The sequence below is a fragment of the Mauremys mutica genome, chromosome 2 (genome assembly GCF_020497125.1).
Source record: "Mauremys mutica isolate MM-2020 ecotype Southern chromosome 2, ASM2049712v1, whole genome shotgun sequence".
NCBI classification, from domain to species: Eukaryota; Metazoa; Chordata; order Testudines; family Geoemydidae; genus Mauremys; species Mauremys mutica.
The window spans coordinates 43,626,928-43,649,563 of NC_059073.1; the positions used below are offsets into that span (position 1 = coordinate 43,626,928).

Below are 22,636 nucleotides of genomic sequence, written 5' to 3' on the forward strand. Positions count from 1 at the left end.
ACCAAGGTAGTCTCCAAGGATCATTGGGGCTTCCCAGACCATAGTTTGAGAACCATTGCTGTAAATGCAGACTGTAAGATTTTTGTATTTTGAGTCCAGAGAGACGTGAAAAAGAAGTGTGCACTACTTCAAACATGAATGTGATATTCCAGAACTGTGCAGTACAGAGAGTAAGGGAGTCTGGCTATTTATGATGGTGGGGATATTGGGGAACGGGGTGCTGGAAGGCTGCCATCCCTACTGGGGCAAAGTTAAAGTTGTGGTCTGTTATCTGTGGTATGGGGGTTGCTCTAGTGGTGAGATGCGTGTCTCTGTGTGGAGGACTAAAAACATATGTCTTAAGTTTTCATTTCCTTGTCTTTGTGATTTTGTATTAGGTATGTTACATATAGGCTTGGTCTACACCGGGGGGGGGCGTGGGGGTGTGTGTGGGGGGTGTCGATGTAAGATACGCAACTTCAGCTACGGGAATAGCGTAGCTGAAGTCGACGTATCTTATTTCAACTTACCTCCCGTCCTCACGGCGCGGGATTGATGGACATGGCTCCCCCATCGACTCCGCTTCCACCTCTCGCCCTGGTGGAGTTTCGGAGTCGACAGGAGCGCATCCGGGGATCGATTTATCATCTCTAGATGAGACACAATAAATCGATCCCCTGTAGATCAATCGCTACCCGCCGATCCGGCAGGTAGTGGGTAGTGTGGACATACCCAATCACTTTAGCTCATGCATAATGTGATGTTTTGTGTACTATGGTTGGAATAGGAAAAGTTTCCAATAAAAACAGAACCAATGCAAACCTTTGCCCAGAACTTGAAATGAACCTTTTGCCAGTTCAAAGAAATGTTTAGATAGCTTTTCATGATTATTTAATTCCATACAAGACAAACCATGAAAATATACTGAAAGAGAAGCTGTTTGCTTTGCAACAACCACCACCTACCCCATCCCACCAAAGTTTCTGTTAAGCATCTAAATATGTGGGTGTTTACCTGAAAGGTAATCTCTGCAACATCTTAGGTTTTCCCATCAGCTAATTTCTCTCTCATTTATCTTTATCAATATTTATATACACCTTTCAGCTACACCAATTTCGAACAAAGGCTTTAAAAATCAAACTATATTTGTGCTGTACTCTAACCTGGGTTAGATTTATTTTTAAATGATGGGCATGATATTGGAGCTAATCCATGCCTCTGAGATACCATACAGACCAACTCCAGAAAAAACAGGGTTAAACTCCAGAAAAAACAGGGTTCCTAATGGGTATGCTCAAAGTTCCTCAACTAAGTGGAGACAGTAATAGGTATCTAATTCAATAAGCCAACGTTTAATTGTTTAATCAGCTTCAGTTTTTGAAAATGGGGCTAATACTAATTATTTAGGTTAAGCTCCATGCTTGAGAGGGACTGTGATTTGGTGGGTTATGTAACAACATCAGAGCCAGGAGCCTGTGACATTGTGTATATTGTATATGATTGTGGTGAACTCCCTAAATGTCTCTGAGGCTGTATTTCCCCATATGTAAACTGTAAGTAACATTTATGACCTACTTCACAATTAAAAGAGGTTATGTAAAGTGCTAGGTAAGTGCCAGTCCGTGCTAGGGATGGGGTAAAAAACATTTCCTGCAGACTCCCAAACCCATAACCCCTGAGATTGTAGGGAAAGCCCCCCCCCACACACATTCATTTGCCAGTGCCAATATCATGGTAACTTTCTCACCAATTTCTACCAGCCCTGCAGAAAAGCTATGGATATTATGACAATATATACACCTGAATTAAAATGATATTTTTATAAAGAAAGCAAACCCATTACAAAACAATATACTTGTATTTATATTTATACTAACAGCACTGAAGCCATAAAAATATTAGTCAGCCATTTTTGTCCACTGTTGTATAGCTGCTCTTTCATAAACTATTTAGCTGCTAGAGGATCATCTCTCAAATAAATGCAATAAGAGGCTCTCAGATTCATGGGGGGAAGGTCACTTTTATATCTAGTTTTCCCAAGCTGGATGAGTTTCTTCACTAAAAACTCAAATAGAATTTTCTTTGTGCTTTAAGCAGACACTAATTTATTGGGCAAAATCTCTTGTTCCCAGTATATTACTTTATTCTGAGGGATGCACAAATTATACATTTCCCCCGCTATATTTTATGGGATAAATCTTAAATAGGTGACTTTCATGGACAGTTTGTTATGGCCAAGATGTCTCTGCTCACAGAGCATGAGTAGATCTTTATAACAGTAAAGGTGCTGTTTCAATCATTAGAAAAACAAAGTTCTCTCTTTTCCATGCACACTTCCAAGAACCTTCAGAGTTGCAGCAATTATAGTACACTAGGGGGTCATACACTTCATAGCTTCTGTAGGCCAAGCACATATTGGGCACCATGATCTCGTTGCATCTCTCTATTGCTCCCCACTAGTTCCCCGTGTGCAAATCTCACATCGCCTTCTATTTCAGGGACTCACTGCAACCCCTCCATGCCAGGGGCACTGTGTTTCTAAGTTAAATCCTAGTGAGGAAAATAGAAAGGTGCATAAACTCTGGCAAATGAACTGTACAAATATAATTAGGAAGGCCAAAAAAGAATTTGAAGTACAGTTAGTGAAAGACTCAAAAAGTAATAGCAATTTTTTTTTTTAAGTGCATCAGAAGCAGAAAACCTGCTAAACAACCAGTGGGGCCACTGGACAATCGAGATGCTAAAGGAGCACTCAAGGATGATAAGGCCATTGCGGAGAAACTAAATGCATTTTTTACATCAGTCTTCACATCTGAATATCTGAGGGAAATTCCCAAGCCTGAGCCATTCTTTTTAGGTGACAAATCTGAGCAACTGTCAAAGTTTGAGGTATCAGAGGAGGTTTTGAAACAAACTGATAAACTGAACAGTAATAAATCACCGGACCAGATGGTATTCACCCAAGAGTTCTGAAGGAACTCAAATGTGAAACTGCAGAACTACTAACTGTGGTTTGTAACCTATCATTTAAATCAGCTTCTGTACAAAATGACTGGAGGATAGCTAATGTACTGCCAATTTTAAAAAGGGCTCCAGAGGTGATCCCAGCACTTACTGGCCGGTAAGCCTGACTTCAGTACCAGGCAAACTGGTTGAAACTATAGTCAAGAACAAAATTGTCAGACACATAGGTGAACATAAAGGCTCTTAAGCTGTCATGGGATAAGAGGGAAGATCCTCTTATGGATTGGTAGCTGGTTAGAAGATAGGAAACAAAGGGTAGAAATAAATAGTCAGTTTTCAGAACGGAGAGAGGTAAATAGTGGTGTCCCCCAAGGGTCTGTACTGGAACCAGTCCTATTTAATATATTCATAAATGATTTGGAAAAAGGGGTAAAGAGTGAGGTGGCACAATTTGTAGATGATATAAAACTACTCAAGATAGTTAAGTCCCAAGCAGATTGCGAAGAGCTACAAAAGGATCTCACACAACTAGGTGACTGGGCAACAAAACGGCAGATGAAATTCAATGTTCATAAATGCAAAGTAATGCACATTGGAAAACATAATGCCAATATACTCCTAAAATTATGGGGACTAAATTAGCTGTTATCACTCAAGAAAGAGATCTTGAAGTCATTGTGGATAGTTCTCTGAAAACATCCACCCGAAGTGCAGCATCAGTGAAAAAAGCAAACAGGATGTTGGGAATAATTAAGAAAGGGGTAGATAATAAGACAGAAAATATCATATTGCCTCTATATAAATCCATTGTACGCCCACATCTTGAATACTGCGTGTAGATGTGGTTGCCCCATCTCAAAAAAGATATATTGGAATTGGATTAGGGGTTAGGAACAGCTGCCACATGAGGAGAGATTAATAAGACTGGGACTTTTCAGCTTGGAAATGAGACAACTAAGGGGGGATATAATAGATGTCTATAAAATCATGACAGGTGTGGAGAAAGTAAATAAGGAAGTGTCATTTACTCCTTCTCATAACACAAGAACTAGGGGTCACCAAATTAAATTAATAGGCAGCAGGTTTAAAAACAAACAAAAGGAAGTATTTTTCACACAACGCACAGTCAACCTGTGTAACTCCTTGCCAGAGGATGTTGTGAAGGTGAAGACTATAAGAGTGTTCAAAAAAGAACTAGATAAATTCCTGGAGGATAGGCCCATCAATGGCAATTAGCCAGGATGGGCAAGGATGGTGTCCCTAGCCTCTGTTTGCCAGAAGCTGGGAACGGGTGATAGGGGATGAATCACTTGATGATTACATGTTCTGTTCATTCCCTCTGGGGCACTGGCATTGGCCACTGTTGGAAGACAAGATACTGGGCTAGATGGACCTTTGGTCTGATTGAGTATGACCGTTCTTATGATCACAGGAGGCGCCATATGGGGTGAAACATAATTCCCTGGTCTAGCCACAAGGAGGTGAACCTGCAGTGAGTGGAGCCCTTTACATAGGGGCTCCGTGTGCCCCCCACATGCCAAGGGCTCCCATCCTCCCCCTATAGCAGGGGTTCTGTATACACCCACATTCCCCTCTTGTCCCCCCCATCCCTCACTTCTCCAACATGGCAGGAACTCTGTGTGCACCCCTTCCCCCAATTTCGCCTTCCCCAGGGGGTCTATATGCTCCTCCAGTACCAAGATCCCTTTCTCTCCCGCATCTTAGGGACTCTATGCTCCTTATCCCCCCCCCCCCATTGTCTCTGTCTCTCTCTCTCTCTTCTTCTTCTTCTTTTCTTTTTAATCTATAGACAACTACAGAGGTGGTTGAAGCTGGTGGCTCTGCTAACCAGATGCCACAGACTTCATATGTCTCCCATTTTCCTCTTTTGGAATTTCCAATTTTTGCAAAAATCAACAGGGTTCTGCCATTGATATCTGGAATATTCCCTGAAGTTTTGGAATTTATTAGCTGTGTTGATCTTTGCTCAGCCCCAAAAGGAAAGCTACTGCCCTCGGTGTTCCAGTGCAACTCCAGTGGGGTTTACTCAAAATTTACACTTGTAAATGAGGAAATAATTTGGCCAAAAGTACAGGGGATATTTTTTTGGTTCTCTCCCAGGTCAAAATAGAAGCACTAGCTTCTCTTTATGATATTCCATTCTCCATCTCAACCCTGGAAAAAACACCACCACTCAATCCTTTCCTCGAGAGGCAGGAAAGATTTATTTTTATTACTTTGTTTCTGTCACATGAAATTATTTTTAGATCATGTACCTTACATAACTTTCATATAACCCGAAGTACTAGAATCACCAGTTGCTTGTATAAAAGGAATAAACCAACTGAAAGCTAAACTGTAGTCATCTTTTCAGATAAATACTCTTTCCTCAAATCCACCATCATCCTTACGCATATGTATCTAAAACAGTGCTGACTTAACCAATGAAAAATGTGCTACATTTACTGGATGGGAGCAAAATTAAATTATTTCTTTTTTTACAGGTCTTATTTTAAAGTTTTAAACCCCCAAAACTAATGAATTAAAAGAAGTTTTCAGACTTGGGCTTGTTTCCAAAACCTACTTAATAAGCTATAGCCTATTTTTATGTGGTATCACAGCTGCAGACTTCTAAAAATGCATGCAGAATACATGCTAAGGAGACAGTCAATCATCTTCTAAATATTGCACCAGTTAAAATGAACAGCTCCCTGGAGCACTTTGGCATATAAGCAAAGCTCAATGGACATCAAGCAGAAGATATGAAAAAGGATGGAATGGAGATCCAAAAAGTTAGGATGTCTGTGAATACAGATAAAAAATATGAGGAAGCAAAACTGTACCAGCACAATGAACCAACTACAGTAAAAAACCCTCATCAGACAAGACAAAATAAAAATAACTGTCAATAGTTCAAGGTCTCTTGCTTCCTTCTCTCTCACACACACAATTAACTTGATCTGAATTCCTATTCCCAATTACTTGATAGAAAGGGAAAAGCAAGAGTATTTTATGTTCTATGACAGGAAGAACAGCACATCATGTCACAATTCATCTTCTCCAAGGACATATGAGATTTGTCTGATTTCATAGATCATTTTGTTGCCAAGAAGTCAGATGATAGCTGCTTTCCGCATTTCAGACTGTAGCATATGCCCTAATCTACTGAACTGCACACCACAAAAGTAGGTCTCTAAACCTATCATTATATCTTACATCAACAAATTCCATTAGAATGCAGAAACGTTATTCCATTAAATACCTTCTCTTGCAAGCAGCATATTAAACTGCTTTCCATTTGGCACAAGCAGAGAGGAGTAAATCTTTGTCCAGTTGACATCACTGAAACCAAAATTTAGCACCATGGTAATTAGGCCCAGACATACAATTTAAAAATAAAGCCCAGAATCCTAAATGATACAAAAGTACTAAGGCAACATAAATATTTTCCCTGCTGAGTTCAGATGTTTAACACAAGGAAAATGCTATTTCTATTTAACATTTTTAAGAGCTCCATGGGGGAAAAAATGAAAAGATCTTTGTAGCATTGACTCAACTACACTTTCTAAATCAGTACAGGCTAGAGCACTTTGTTGCATGACAGAATACTGTTCCATCTCCACCCCGTGTGATAATGTATGCATGGTTAGATGGACTGTGACCAGGGCCGCCCAGAGGATTCAGGGGGCTTGGGGTCTTCAGCGGCGGGGGTCCTTCCACTCCGGGTCTTCAGAGCACTTTGGCAGTGGGTCCCAGAGTGAGTGAAGGACCCGCCACCACACTGCCACCGAAGACCTGGAGCAGAAGATGCTCCGGGTCTTCGGCAGCAGGTCCTTCACTCAATCCAGGTGTGTTCGGTGAAGGATCTGCCACCGGAGACCCACCAAAAACTCTCATGGAGGCCCCTGTGAGGCCCGGGGCAAATTGCCCCACTTGCTCCCTCCCCTCCTGCTCCCCGCCCTGACTGTGACAGAGGGATTTTCTTTAGGCAATTTACACTTGAGCATTCGACAATGTTCCTGGTTCTTGCCCTTTACAGTGATCATGGTTGAAAGCTTACAGATGGTGACAGATATCAGAGGCAGCATTATGAACACATAACGTAGCTATGAATGCTTTACATATACATATATATATATGCAAAAGAATATGGGGCTCCGGCTAGCCAAGTCCACAGGCTTCTGTGACTTTGACAAGAGGAATACCAGTATTAGTTTGGTTTTGTTCTTTTCAACTGTTCTTATCCTACGCATCAGACAACCTCCCAACCCATGTTTTATAGACCCCTCCCACCAACATCTTTAAAAGAGATTTGAATACAGAGAGGCACTTCTTCCATGACTCCCATGTGTGGAAAAAAATGAATTAAAAAAAATCTCCTAGATAAAAAGTCTCTGGACCAGGGTTTCCCTTGATAACTGGCATCTTGCACAGTTAAAGTACACAGTCAGTGCTTACCACATAAGCTTATTATTATAGCCACTTGATTCTTTCTGTAGCATGTGGATATTTTAAGCAAATCTTTGACATTTGGCACTTATATTTTTGGCACTTATTTATTCAGGATGAAAGGTACCATATAAATATACAGTTACTGTTTTATGCATCATAATTTTTTGCTCTTTTTTTCTTTGACGCCTCACGCAAGGGTTACAGCAGCCAAATGCTGGACTACCTCACCTACTCCTAAATATCAGAATGCAAGAGGGATTTAGGATAATTTTATAAAATAAAAAAATCTTCAACAGTAGAGAAACAAAGCTTCTGTAATTGTTCTGTAGAACCTACGTCTGTTTGGATGTATTCCTGCAATAAAATCCCAATGTAATTCTGTCAAATGTTGTGTGGGAGTAGAAACAACAAAGGAATGGGTGGGAAGAAAAATATTACAGTGCATCTGCTTATGCTCTTACAATCAATCAGCAGGACTACAAGTCTATGCATTATTCAGATAAATTTGCTGGCCAAGAGAATAAATTCCCTCAAGGTTACATTTCAAATTCTAATGCCACAATTTTAGTAGCAGTCTGGTGTAATTTGGGAAAGGTAGGAGCTATACACTTTTCTAAACACTGGGCAGTAGAGTGGAGGAGCAAAGCCCTAACAAGGAGTTGTAGGCAAAACTCTGACGTGCTTCAAAGAAAAAAAAAAGAGATTGGGATGGGCAGATAGCTGAAATGTACATGTGTCATAAACAGTTAGTTAAGGGTTAAGGTCTCTTTTACCTGTAAAGGGTTAACAAGCAGTACCTGAGGAACACCTGACCAGAGGACCAATCAGGGACAAGATAATTTCAAATCTCTGTGGAGGGAAGTTTTTTTTTTTCTGTGTTCTTTGTTTTGAGTTGAGTCTCTCTTGGGAGTTAAGGGAGTCCAGACATCTTAATCAAGTCCTCCCAGGTTTCTGCAGTACTTTTCATCTATTCAGTCTAGTGAGTATTAGAAAGGCGTACTAGTATTATAAGTTTATTTCTACATTTGCAATTGTGTGTTTTGCTGAAGGAATCTCTTTATTTCTATTGCTGTTACTTTGCTTTTACTGAGAGAGAAAGGGGGAGGGGGAATTCTCTCCAGGTTTATAGGTTAGACTCTGTGTATTGTTCCATCCTGGTATTACAGAGATAGTGTACTTTCTTTTTGTTCTTTTAATAAATTCTTTTCTTTTCTTTGGACTTGGTTAATTCCTTCTCTTGTGGAAATTCAGGGGAAGGGGAGGGGGGAAGAGTGAGTTCCTCCTGGGTTTGATTCACGGAGTTGAATCGGTGTGTATCTCTCCGGAGTAGGCTAGGAGAGAGAGGGAGGGGGGAAGTGGGCTTCTTCCCTTTGTGTGGAGATTCAGGGAGATTGAATCTGTGTTCCCCAGGGAGAGTTTTGGGGGAACAGGCAGTGTGTTATCCACTTTAAACGTAACTGGTGGCAGCAGGACCAGATCTAGACTAGGATTAGTTTAGAGGAGCTCATGCAGGTCCCCATCTTGGAACCCAAAAGCTCCAAGTGGGGGAGAAAACCTATGACAACATGTTATCAGCTGTGTCTGAAACTAAGGATAAAGTCCAGAGAGCGCTTTGCCTTGTGGCAAACCTCTCACACTTACAACAAGGTATCGGAGTGAAATCGAGTACAGCAGAACGACTGCCACACTGAGCTCAATTCACTCTAACATTTAAGCTCTACTTGGTGCCGGGGATGGGGGCTTTCAGGAAATCAGTTATAGCTCCTGATCCTGCCCCAGCATAGCCCTGGTGTGAAAGTAACTAGAAATTGTTCTTTTGCCACTATCCCTTAGGGACTTTATGCCAGTAGAACAGTGTTTCCCAAACTTGGGATGCCGCTTGTGTAGGGAAAGCCCCTGGCGGGCCGGGCCAGGCCAGTTTATTTACCTGCTGCATCCCTGTGGCCACGGTTCGCTGCTCCAGGCCAATGGGAGCTGCAGGAAGCGGAGGCCACTACGTCCCTTGGTCCGCGCCGCTTCCAGCAGCTCCCATTGGCCTGGAGCAGTGAGCCAGTAGGAGCCGCGATCAGCCAAACCTGCGGACACAGCAGGTAAACAAACTGGCTCGGCCTGCCAGGGGCTTTCCCTGCACAAGCGGCGTCCCAAGTTTGGGAAACACTGCAGTAGAGGATCAATATAGCAAAATTCCATTCTTCCATACACCCCAGCTTACTCCCGAGTAGTTTGTGCCAGAGAGAATTCTCTTCAGCAAGGGGGAATTCTTCACTGACCATTTCCAGCCAGAGTTCAGACACTTCGTACCATCTAATCATTACAAAATGGCCACAACCCATTTTTTGTTACACCAATATCTATAATACTATTTGGAAAATACAACAAACAATATAAATGTTTTAATTATTATTGTCCCTTTACAACACTAGCACCAAAACAAGTCAGTTAGGGTACAGAACTGTTTCTTACAATGATATAGATATGATGTTTCCAATATAAACTATTTAGGGACTCAGAAGCCATTCAGAATTGCAGGGCAAACTTTGCACTAGTACTTACCCAGACACATTATTTTAAATGGTTTCAATTAGCTTTTGAATTTCAAATTGACAGTTTTGGTTTTAGATGTTTTTGCCAAGCTCTAGACCATTAAATTTATCGTACTTTTTAAGTCTTAAATTAACTAGGCCCCTTTGGCAGTTTGGAAAAAAAAATTTTTGAAGCAGCCAAGTTTACAAAATTAACTTTGGTGCATCAACTGTTTGGTGTTTTTATTGTGACAACCCAACCTTCCTTTGAAATGAACAGTAGGCATTACTGTCATCACAAACCATCTTTTCCCCATAAGAGCCATCATATTAAGAACACAAGAACATAAGAATGGACATAATAGGTCAGAACACTGGTCTATTTAGCCCTGTATCTTATCTTCTGACAGCAGCCACCAACAGAACAGGGAAATTTATTGAGTGATCCATCCCCTGTCTTCTTGTTCCAGATTCTCACTGTCAGAGGTTTAGAGACACCCTGAGGGGTTTCATCCCTGACCATGCTGGCTGATAGCCTTTGATGGACCAATACTCCATGAACTTATCTAATTCTTTTTTGAACCCATTTATAGTTGAGGCCTTCACAATGTCTCCTGGCAATAGGTTCCACAGATTGACTGTGCATTTTATGAAGAAGTACTTACTTGTGGTTGTTTTAAACCTACTTGCCTATTCATTTATTGGGTGACCCTTGGTTCCTGTGTTCTGAGAAGGGGTAAATAACACTTCCTGATTTACTTTCTCTTCACCAGTCATGATTTTATAGACCTCTATCATATCCTCCCTTAGTTGCCTCCTTTCTAAACTGAAAGCTTAAATATACTATATCAACTGGATCACCCTTATCTATGTCTGTTGACCCCCTCAAAGAATTGTAACAGACTGATGAGGCATGATTTCCCTTACAAAAGCCAAGTTGACTCTTCCCCAGCATATTGTGTTCACCTATATGTCTGATAATTCTGTTCTTTACTATAATTTCAACCAAACTTGCCTGGTACTGAAATTAGGTTTTTTTGGCTTGTAATTGCCAAGATTACTCCTGGAGCCTTTTTTAAAAATCGGTGTTACATTAGCTACCCTTCAGTCATCTGGCACAGAGGCTGATTTAAGCGATAGGTTACATATCACAGTTAATAGTTCTGCAATTTCATATTAGAGTTCCTTCAGAACTCTTCGGTGAATATCATCTGGTCCTAGTTACCTATTACTGTTTAATTTATCAATTTGTTCCAAAACTTCCTCAGACAGTTTCTCAGATTTGTCACCTAAGAAGAGCTCAGGTGTGGAAATCTCCCTTCCATCCTCTGCAGTGAAGACTGATGCGAAGAATTCATTTAACTTCTCTGCAATGAGCCTTTCTTCCCTGAGTGCTCCATTAGCACCTCAATCATCCAGTGGCCCCACTGATTGTTTGGCAGGCTTCTGATGTATTAAAAATAAAAATGTGCTGTTAGTTTGTGTGTCTTTTGCTAGTTGCCCTTCAAATTCTTTTTTTGCCTGCCTAGTTACACTTTTACACTGACTTGTCAGTTTATGTTCCTTTCTATCTTCCTCAGTATGATTCAACTTTCAATTTTTAAAAATGTCTTTGTCTTTGTGATGGCGTGTCTTCCCCACACTTGCCCTGAAAAGGTTAAGGCAGGCCAGAGGGACCAATTAGCCTAGTAGGTGGCAAACTGGAGGGAATTAAGATTGTGAGAGAAGCCTTAATTAGAAGAAGTTCATCTGTGCAGGAGCAGGCAGGGCCTGTTTAAGCCAGGAAGCTGGCAAGAGGAGGAGGATGCTGGGAAAGACTGCAGTCACCCCTTGGGAAGACGGAGGAGTGTTTGGAGGCTGCAGGGACATGTAGCCTGAGGTTGCTCCCTGGGAGGAGGGAGTGGTGAGGCTGGCAGACCCAGAGAAGGGAGAGAAAGCTAGAAGGTTAGGAAGAGGCTCAGGGAAATGCAGCAGGTACAGGTTAGAACAGACCTTGACAGCTGACTGGAGTCCCAGAGCCAGAACCCAGAGTAGAGGGCGGGCCTGGGTTTCCCCAACCAGCCACTGGGGAAGTGGCACCAGCAGAGCAGTGCATAGGAAGACTGCCTGAGCCTGTTTGAGAGAAGAGACTCTTCCCAATCCCCCCGGAAGAAGAGAAGGCGCTTAGTGACCTGGCTGGAAGGCCAAGTCATGAAGAGGATACTGCGGTTCCTGGAGTGAGATTGGGGCTGACCTGAGAGAGATGGAGTGACGGCCAGGGCCGGCTTTAGGAACTGTGGGGCCTGATTCGAATACCCGGCGGCTGTCCGGGTCTTCGGCAGCACTTCGGCAGCAGGGTGTCCTTCACTCTCTCCGGGTCTTTGGCGGCACTTCGACGGCAAGGCGTTCTTCACTCGTTCCAGACCCCCCGCTGCCGAAATGCCGCCGAAGACCCGGAGCAAGTGAAGGATGCCCCACCGCCGAAGTGCCACCGAAGACCCAGACAGCCACCGGGTATGTAAAAAAAAATTAAAAATTAAAAAGGCGCAGGGCCCTATTCCAGGGAATCGGGGGGATTGGACTAAAGCCGGCCCTGGTGACAGCGTGCAACCATGGGAAGGGGCATCAACCTCATGAGCTAAGCCCCAGAGCGGCCTGGAGGAGGCGCCAGCCTGGCGGTGAGTGGAGTCCCCCATCACAGTCTCTAACCACCTCTTTTACTTTGCTGTTTATCCCTGGTGGCATTTTTTGGTCCTATTACTGTTGGGGGAGGGGCTCTTTGGGGTATACATATAGTTTTAGCATCTATTATGGTGTTTTTCAAAAGTTTTCATGCAGCTTGCAGGCATTTAATTCTTGTGACTGTTCCTTTTAATGTCCGTTTAACTAGCCTCCTTATTTTTGTATAGTTTTGTATATTTAAATGCTACTGTGGTTGGTTTCTCTGATATTTTGCCCACTCCAAGAATGTTAAATTTAATTACATTATGGTCGCTATTACTGCGTGGTTCAGCTACTTTCACTTCTTAGACCAGAGCCTGTGCGCCATTTAGGACTAAATCAAATCTCCCCTTGTGGTTTCTTGGATTAGCTGCTCCAAGAAGCAGTCATTAAGGGTGTCTAGATATTTTATCTCTGCATCCTATCCTGAGGTGACATGTTTCCAGTCAATATGTGGATAGCTGAAATCCCCCCATTGTTATTGGGTTTTCTGTTTTTGTAGGCTCTCTAATCAACCTGAGCATTTCACAGTCACCATCACCATCCAGATCAGGTGGTCGATAGTATATTCCTACTACTATATTCTTATTATTCAAACATGGAATTTCTATCCATAGAGATTCTATGGTACCATTTGCTTCATTTAAGATTTTTAGTATATTTGACTCTATGCTTTCTTCACATATAATGCCACTCTCCTACCAGCACAACCTACTCTCTCTGTCATTCATATATATTTTGTATCCTGATATTACAGTGTCCCATTGATTATCATTGTTCCATCAAGCTTCTGTGATGCCTATTATATCAATAGCCTCATTTAATACCAGGCACTCAAGTTTACCCACCTTAGTATTTAGACTTCTTGCATCTGTATACAAGAACTTATATCATTTGTCAATATTTAGTTGTCTGCCTTCATATTAAACCTGGTGACATGCCCAAGTCCCACAGAAATGAAAAAATAGGGGTACCATTCATTTTGGTGGGAATTAACATGAACATAAATCTTAAAGTAAAAATTTAAAAAAAAACTGATTATATTAGCTCATTTAGTTACATTTTTATCTCTACTTCCTCTTGCTATTAGGCCTTCTATGAAGTAATGATACTTTAAATGACTGCTTCATGGAGCAGCTGGTACGGGAACCCACAAGGGGAGAGGCGACTCTAGATTTAATCCTGAGTGGAGCGCAGGAGCTGGTCCAAGAGGTAACTATAGCAGGACCGCTTGGAAATAGTGACCATAATACAATAGCATTCAACATCCCTGTGGTGGGAAGAACATCTCAACTGCCCAACACTGTGGCCTTTAATTTCAAAAGGGGGAACTATACAAAAATGAGGGGGTTAGTTAGACAAAAGTTAAAAGGTACAGTGACTAAAGTGAAATCCCTGCAAGTTGCGTGGGCCCTTTTTAAAGACACCATAATAGAGGCCCAACTTCAATGTATACCCCAAATTAAGAAAAACAGTAAAAGAACTAAAAAAGAGCCACCGTGGCTTAACAACCATGTAAAAGAAGCAGTGAGAGATAAAAAGACTTCCTTTAAAAAGTGGAAGTCAAATCCTAGTGAGGCAAATAGAAAGGAGCACAAACACTGCCAACTTAAGTGCAAGAGTGTAATAAGAAAAGCCAAAGAGGAGTTTGAAGAACGGCTAGCCAAAAACTCCAAAGGTAATAACAAAATGTTTTTTAAGTACATCAGAAGCAGGAAGCCTGCTAACCAACCAGTGGGGCCCCTTGATGATCAAAATTCAAAAGGAGCGCTTAAAGATGATAAAGTCATTGCGGAGAAACTAAATGGATTCTTTGCTTCAGTCTTCACGGCTGAGGATGTTAGGGAGATTCCCAAACCTGAGCTGGCTTTTGTAGGTGACAAATCTGAGGAACTGTCACAGATTGAAGTGTCACTAGAGGAGGTTTTGGAATTAATTGATAAACTCAACATTAACAAGTCACCGGGACCAGATGGCATTCACCCAAGAGTTCTGAAAGAACTCAAATGTGAAGTTGAGGAACTATTAACTAAGGTTTGTAACCTGTCCTTTAAATCGGCTTTGGTATCCAATGACTGGAAGTTAGCTAATGTAACGCCAATATTTAAAAAGGGCTCTAGGGGTGATCCCGGCAATTACAGACCGGTAAGTCTAACGTCGGTACCGGGCAAATTAGTTGAAACAATAGTAAAGAATAAAATTGTCAGACACATAGAAAAACAAACTCTTGAGCAATAGTCAACATGGTTTCTGTAAAGGGAAATCGTGTCTTACTAATCTATTAGAGTTCTTTGAAGGGGTCAACAAACATGTGGACAAGGGGGATCCGGTGGACATAGTGTACTTAGATTTCCAGAAAGCCTTTGACAAGGTCCCTCATCAAAGGCTCTTACGTAAATTAAGCTGTCATGGGATAAAAGGAAAGGTCCTTTCATGGATTGAGAACTGGTTAAAGGACAGGGAACAAAGGGTAGGAATTAATGGTAAATTCTCAGAATGGAGAGGGGTAACTAGTGGTGTTCCCCAAGGGTCAGTCCTAGGACCAATCCTATTCAATTTATTCATAAATGATCTGGAGAAAGGGGTAAACAGTGAGGTGGCAAAGTTTGCAGATGATACTAAACTACTCAAGATAGTTAAGACCAAAGCAGATTGTGAAGAACTTCAAAAAGATCTCACAAAACTAAGTGATTGGGCAACAAAATGGCAAATGAAATTTAATGTGGATAAATGTAAAGTAATGCACATTGGAAAAAATAACCCCAACTATACATACAACATGATGGGGGCTAATTTAGCTACAACGAGTCAGGAAAAAGATCTTGGAGTTATCGTGGATAGTTCTCTGAAGATGTCCACGCAGTGTGCAGAGGCGGTCAAAAAAGCAAACAGGATGTTAGGAATCATTAAAAAGGGGATAGAGAATAAGACTGAGAATATATTATTGCCCTTATATAAATCCATGGTACGCCCACATCTCGAATACTGTGTACAGATGTGGTCTCCTCACCTCAAAAAAGATATTCTAGCACTAGAAAAGGTTCAGAAAAGAGCAACTAAAATGATTAGGGGTTTAGAGAGGGTCCCATATGAGGAAAGATTAAAGAGGCTAGGACTCTTCAGTTTGGAAAAGAGAAGACTAAGGGGGGACATGATAGAGGTATATAAAATCATGAGTGATGTTGAGAAAGTGGATAAGGAAAAGTTATTTACTTATTCCCATAATACAAGAACTAGGGGTCACCAAATGAAATTAATAGGCAGCAGGTTTAAAACAAATAAAAGGAAGTTCTTCTTCACGCAGCGCATAGTCAACTTGTGGAACTCCTTACCTGAGGAGGTTGTGAAGGCTAGGACTATAACAATGTTTAAAAGGGGACTGGATAAATTCATGGTGGCTAAGTCCATAAATGGCTATTAGCCAGGATGGGTAAGAATGGTGTCCCTAGCCTCTGTTCGTCAGAGGATGGAGATGGATGGCAGGAGAGAGATCACTTGATCATTGCCTGTTAGGTTCACTCCCTCGGGGGCACCTGGCATTGGCCACTGTCGGTAGACAGATACTGGGCTAGATGGACCTTTGGTCTGACCCGGTACGGCCTTTCTTATGTTCTTATGAATTGGCACTTTCAAAAAGCCACACCTCCTTGTGATGACTGAAATTAACTGCCAAAGTCTTGTCAGAGGGAGGTAGGGGCCAAGTCTCAGTTTACTGCTACAGGAAAGAGGCCCAAATGGCAGTTCTTAGAAACAGTGCTTTCATACATTTTCAATATGGTAACTGAATGAGAGGAGTGAGAAAGCCATAGTGCAAAAGTTTAACAATGGAATCCACAACTTCATGGCAACAGGCTTGTAACATGTCCTTACTCACATTTCTATCATATGCATGATTTGGTCTGACCAAATGGATTTCTGGAAGCCACATCAAAGGGCTAATGGATAAACATTTTGTGAGCATATTTAGAATTGATGACAGCCCATAAAACAACACCCTGAACAGGAGTGTTATATACAGTCAGTGAACTTCCAGTTGCTGCCTACAAATAGTTCCTGTCCTTATATGCATGCAGCTATGTATGTGTGTCAGATCCGAAACATGGACATTTTTCATGTGCTTTTATTTCCTGGAGCTTTTCCCAGTATTGCAAATTCCAGGAGAAGATTGTTGTTTTTTTTAAGTAGGGAGAGGAAGAGGAAATAGTAAGTACATAAACTGCTATTTCCCTTGTGGAACAGGCTCTGTTATATTAATCATTTATTGGGAAGGAACTTCATGTTCCAGTATCTTAGCATCACTATAATTCAGGCCATTCCTAGGATTTGTCACTTAGAAAGTTCTATCTAATCTACAATTTGGCTAAGTGGAATACAGTATTTATTAATACGTTTTGTGCTTTTAATACTCAAAGTAGAGCCACACTTATTCTGTAAAAACAGAGGTGCAAAAAGCAGGGTGAAGCAGTCCTGCAACGGTTATGCATGGTCCTAAATGAGCTAATGATACCCTTCTGTTATGTTGTACAGTAGTTATACTAGATCACAGAATTAGGAGCCATTAAAAATGTATATTCTCTGCACTGTACTTAGACAAGCATTTTCTTCCCACTTATTAACTGGAAAATCAAGTATAGTCTGCACAAGTTATCAAAGGATGGGTGTGTGGTAAAGTTATGAGTTTTCTGCTTTGAAAACTTTTCAGTAGATTGACTATTTTGCAACTTCATGGTTAGGGAATTAATAACAGGCCTGTAGTTTCCTGGATAACTTCCCCACCCCTTTCTTAAAAACAGGAATTATATTAGCAATTCTCCAGTCATAGTGTATGACCCCCAAGTTTACAGATTCATTACAAATCTTTGTTACTGGGCTTGCAATTTCATGTGCCAGTTCCTTTAATATTCTTAGATGGAGATAATCCGGGCCCCCCGATTTAGTCCCATTAAGCTGTTTGAGTTTGACTTCCATCTCAGATGTGGTCATTTCTACCTGCACATCCTTGTTTCCATTAGCCACCCTGCCGTTACCCCTAAAATCTTCACTAGCCTCATTAAAAAACTGAGGCAAACCATTTGTTTAGGTGTTGGGCCATGCCTAGATAATCCTTAATCTCCACCCCATTCTCAGTGTTTAGCGGTCCCACTTCATCTTTCCTTGTTTTCTTTTAATTTATATGGCTATAGAAACTCTTACTATTGGTTTTCATTCCCTTTGCAAGGTCCAACTCTGCTTGGCTTTTGGCAGTTCTCACTTTATCCGTACACTTTCTGACCTCAAAGAGGTAACTTTTCTTGCTGATTCTCTCCCCCTCCCCAGCCCCCATCTTCCATTCCTTGTAGGCTTTCTGCTTTCTCTTAATCATCTGTTTCAGATGCTTGCTCATCCAGTTTGGTCCACAAACCTTCCCTACCAGTTTTTTCCCCCGCCTTGCTTGGGATGCAGGCTTCAGATAGCTTCTGCAACTTTGACTTAAAATAATTTCAAGCCTCCTCCACATTCAGATCCTTGAGTTTTTCAATCCAGTCCACTTCCCTAACTAATTCCCTTAATTTTGTAATGTTAGCTCTTTTGAAATCAAGGACCCTTGCTGTAGATCTATTTTTGTTTATCCTTCCATTTAGTTTAAACTGAATTAACTCATGATCACTCAAACAAAGGCTGTCCTTTACAACCAGCTCTTCTATGAGGTCCTCACTACTCACTAATACCAAATCTAAAATGGCTTCACCTCTTGTTGGTTCAGTGACTATTCAGTGAAGAAATCTGCCAGCTATCACACCCAGGAAAATCTGGGGCCTACTGTTATTAGTAGCACTTGTCCTCCAAGCTGTATCTGACATATTAGTCTCCCATAATCACACAATTCCCGGTAGTATTTATTTCATTAAAAACATGAAAGGGGTCTTGTCAGGGTTCCCTCTCCACTCTAAACTCTAGGGTACAGATGTGGGCACCCGCATGAACGACCCCCTAAACTTATTTCTACCAGCTTAGGTTAAAACTTCCCAAGGCACAAATTCCTTCCTTGCCCTTGGTATCGCTGCCACCACCAAGTGATTTAAACAAACATTCAGGGAGGGCCCCTTGGATCACCACCTCCCCCAAAATATCCCCCCAAGCCCCTACACTCCCTTTCGTGGGGAGGCTTGAGAATAATATCCTAACCAATTGGTTACAAAGTGAGCACAGATCAACCCCCCTGGGTCTTTAGGACACTGAAAAACAATCAGGTTCTTAAAAGAAGTTTATTAAAAAAAAAAACATAAAAGAATCACCTCTGTAAAATCAGGATGGAAGATAACTTTACAGGGTAACAAAAAAGATTCCAAACACAGAGGATTTCCCCTCTAGGCAAAACTTTAAAGTTACAAAAACAGGGATAAACCTCCCTCTTAGCACAGGGAAAATCCACAAGCTAAAACAAAAGATAATCTAACATATTTCCTTAGTATTACTTACTATTTCTGTAATATTAGATGCTTAGTTCAGATATAGCTTAGGGAGATGTATTTTCCCTACCCTTGCTCCTTGCTGACCTGGAGAGAACAAAGGAACCCGAAAACAAAAACCTCCCCACACAGATTTGAAAGTATCTTCTCCCCTTATTGGTCCTTTTGGTCAGGTGCCAACCAGGTTATCTGAGTTCCTTAACTCTTTACAGGTAAAGGAGGGATTAACCCTTTACAGGGTAAGGAGGAATTTTATGCTACCCTTAACTGTATGTGTAGGACAGGTCTCTATTCATATCCAAACCAGATTCTGGTGGTCTGTCGTACACCCCAAATACTATGTCAGGGGAACCTCTAGTAGTTTTCTTCCCCAAAGTGATTTTGGCCCAAACAGACTCTGTCTTATCCATTCGCACAGCTTCTTGTAATGATAGTCGATAAAGTTTTCAAACCAATATGATTTAAGTTTGTGGTGGCCCTTTAAAAAAAATGCTATACATCTTTTGGGAAGATTTAATAAGCTATTATTACCTGTAACTTCATTATATAATGGATCAGGAGCACTATTACAGGTAAGGTGGAGTCATGTCATCTCCTTAAAAGTGGATTTGTCTAAGTCCTCTAAAATCAACAGACTTCATTGTATTTCTTTGACATTTGGTGTGTCTCAGGAGAGTTCAGTGTAGGGTTAGTGTTCCAAATGTGGAGTCATTTGAGCCAGGGGTTCTGGAGATAAAAGCCGCCCCCTCCTCCAGCAATTTAAAAAAATGTTTCTAGTTTGGTCAGAGCTAGAGATCAAACTATAGTAGTGATGCAGCTCAAAAGACTCTCAATCTATTAAGTTTTACCCAAGGTAGTGCATGGCACCCGCTAAATATCTGGGGGACCCAAACTGAGAATGGTGTTTAAGAAATGTGCATATATTACAGTGTGTATGAGCCAATATGGAAAAAAGGCCAAAGGGTTTCCATTCCTGCTATTTTTTACACTTTAAACTCAAATTTTATAAGTGCTCTAAAATCCAAATGGCTACTCAGATTGCCTTGAAAATTGGTGTGCCTCACAGAGGTTTCAGGGTAGGGCTAGTGATCCAAATTTGAAGTCATTTGACCAAGGTATTCCTAAGTTATTGTGCCCCTCCAAAAAAAAAAACCAACAAAACTGTTTTCTTCTGTTGACTTGTACTGTTAAACTGAGAGGTACTAATGACTGGATGAATCACAAACATCTTGATCGCTGTGAACTCACACTTCAATTAATGTATCTAAGGATAAATTAATCATTATCCCCATGTAAGATAAAAGGAGTTTTGAACTGAGTGGCTGGAGGCTGCTGCAATTTGTGAGTAATGGGTGGCAATTTCATTTTGGGGGGAATGTAATCAAAGTGTTTGGGAGAAAAATTAGACATGTGAATGCTTCTTGAGAGGGGAGAACGTTGAAGTTCAAGTGAAGGAGGTATAGTACCCCTCAGCTCTGCCAGTGCACCCCAACCCTCCTGCAGCACACAGCTCTGCCAGTGCACACCAACCTCACTGCATCCCAACCTTTCTGCACGCCAACCACCCTGAAGCCAACCCTTCCTGCACCTCCGGGTCTGCCAGTGCACCCCAACCACCCTGCAGCAGCCAACCCTTCCTGTACCTCCAGGTCTGCCAGTGCACCCCAACCACCCTGCAGCAGCCAACGCTTCCTGTACCTCCAGGTCTGCCACTGCAACCCAACCACCCTGCAGCAGCCAACCCTTCCTGCACCTCCGGGTCTGCCAGTGCACCCCAACCACCCTGCAGCAGCCAACCCTTCCTGTACCTCCAGGTCTGCCAGTGCACCCCAACCACCCTGCAGCAGCCAACGCTTCCTGTACCTCCAGGTCTGCCACTGCAACCCAACCACCCTGCAGCCCAACCCTAATTAAATTTTCCTTGTTGTCCTTTTAATAGATGGACTCCTGTAGATGAGAGTGAATGGGTTGTAAAAGGAGGCAAAAAGCTTGTACATTTCAGCAATTGTGGGGTTGGCAGAGTAAAGGTACACGTGTTAATGGGCATATTGGGGCTTTGCTGAGTTAAGATTGCTTGGGCAACTTTAACATCACATCTCCTGGAGTTCAGAAATTTCAGTTTTGCTCAACTCAGTGTTCTGCAAAGGGGCATCATACTGCCAAACAACCTTAACTTTACGTTAATATTTTTTCCCATTGCATTGTATTAAAGTCTAGTGAAGTCCATACCACAGCTATGGTTACCAAAATCTCTAATGTACAAACATTGATACATATTACAATGCACAACATCAGACTGGCTCTACATCATGCAGTGATCTTCACAGACAAATACATACCTTAAATTTTCTACCATAGGTGCCCAACTAGTTGCATATTTGCTAATGGTGGTGTTTTGAAGGTCCCTGCTTACTGTTCAAAACATATGGCTTTAGAAGCTTTTATAATACTTATGTCTCCCACTGTTGATTTCTCACTCAGGTTCAGAAGGCCAAATTTGCTATTGTTTTAATGCAAAACTTTAATTGGAGACTTTGGCTCATAAAAACAGCACCTTTCTATTCCATCGAGTTTTTAATGCATTCCAAGATTCTTTAGCATAAAGTGCACTGTAAGAGTTTAATTCTATATTGCATTTGATTGCATGAATAGGTAGATGGTTCCAATTTTTACCAGAATAACAGTGTATCATTTGTGTGGCAAAACATGCATTAACCTCCTGTGAAAAAGAAGTACTGAAAACCCTCAATGTTCACTTATTTTATTTTCTGTTTCTTGGGTTACATTTTAAAGGTGTATATGCCACCACTCCCATTAACATCAGCAGGGAACTTGTGGCTAAATCTCCACCTAGGGTTTCAAAAATCTTTGCTGCTCAGTTCAAGAACATTTCTCTTGTTGGGCTACTGAAAGAGACAGGTGAAGATAGCCACAGAGAATATACATGGGCCTTCTGCTTTAAATCTGTTAGGTTTCAATTTTTGGATATTATAATGCTTGCAGTGAAATACTATAATTTTGATATACATCGAGTATGATTCAGGAAGGGTAAATACAATAGCTACTCAGAAGTGTTGCTAAAAATTCATGTGACATAAATTAGGGTACAGTTAACAATTTAAGACTTAAGACTTTGTTCAGTAAGGTTGCATTTCATGTAGCTAAATTCATAACTGATGGCATATTAACCACTCAACCACAATGGCCATTGCAGAGTTTTCAGAAGCTTGATCATTTGGCAGGGAAAAGGATTACACCAACTTCTCTCTAGAGTTCCTAGCTGTCATAATTCAAAGCCGTAACTAAAGACATAACACTATTAAAGGACAAAATGCTATTAAAGCAAATAAAAATATGAAACAAGTATGATTTTTAAAAGACTATGATAAAGATATAGTACTCCTATATTTCATTAAAATTAGAAAACTGAAGTTTAAAAAAGGATTCTGGCTTAGTAGCTTGATTTTAGCAGGGATTTCTAGTGCTACCATAGTTAAGGTTACATCAGCATTTCCATTATAAATGTACAACCAAAAAAATGTATTCCATGATGTAACTTGGCATTAAAAG

The 22,636-nt window shown here is 41.2% G+C and overlaps 1 protein-coding gene across 1 annotated transcript in view; it reads right to left on the reverse strand.

Moving 5' to 3' along the window:
- Window positions 1-22,636, reverse strand: part of CPQ (carboxypeptidase Q) — a 228,991-nt gene that overhangs the window by 124,727 nt on the left and 81,628 nt on the right. The window lies entirely within an intron of this gene.